Consider the following 406-nt stretch of genomic DNA (forward strand, 5'->3'; position numbering starts at 1 on the left):
GAATTGGCATTGCTGATGGTTGGGTGGGGGATGAAATCACAGGGATGTAGAAACTACGTTCTCACTGAGTCAGTTCCACATCTGGTTGGTATCAGTTCAGTCCCAGGTTTTACAATAGAGGTGTTAGCTATAGAAGCAATTAAGGGAAGTTAGCAAACTCCTAAGCAGCAAGCAATCGTAGGGAAGCAGGTGAGGGGCAGAAGCTGGTTAATCCTTAACTATGGCTATTCCTTGTAAGGCTTAGAATTCTAGCAAGGTTTTAACCCTTTGCTTTCAGTTGGTATTGTAGGGACCATGTCAGCGGTATTCACAAGGAGGCAGATAAACAGTTTTTTGTTTATCTTCTTCCTCTTTTTCCTCCTCCTGTTCCTCCTCATCTTTTTCGTCTTCCTCTTCCACCTTTTTC

The sequence above is a fragment of the Lemur catta genome, chromosome 7 (assembly GCF_020740605.2).
Source record: "Lemur catta isolate mLemCat1 chromosome 7, mLemCat1.pri, whole genome shotgun sequence".
NCBI lineage: Eukaryota > Metazoa > Chordata > Mammalia > Primates > Lemuridae > Lemur > Lemur catta.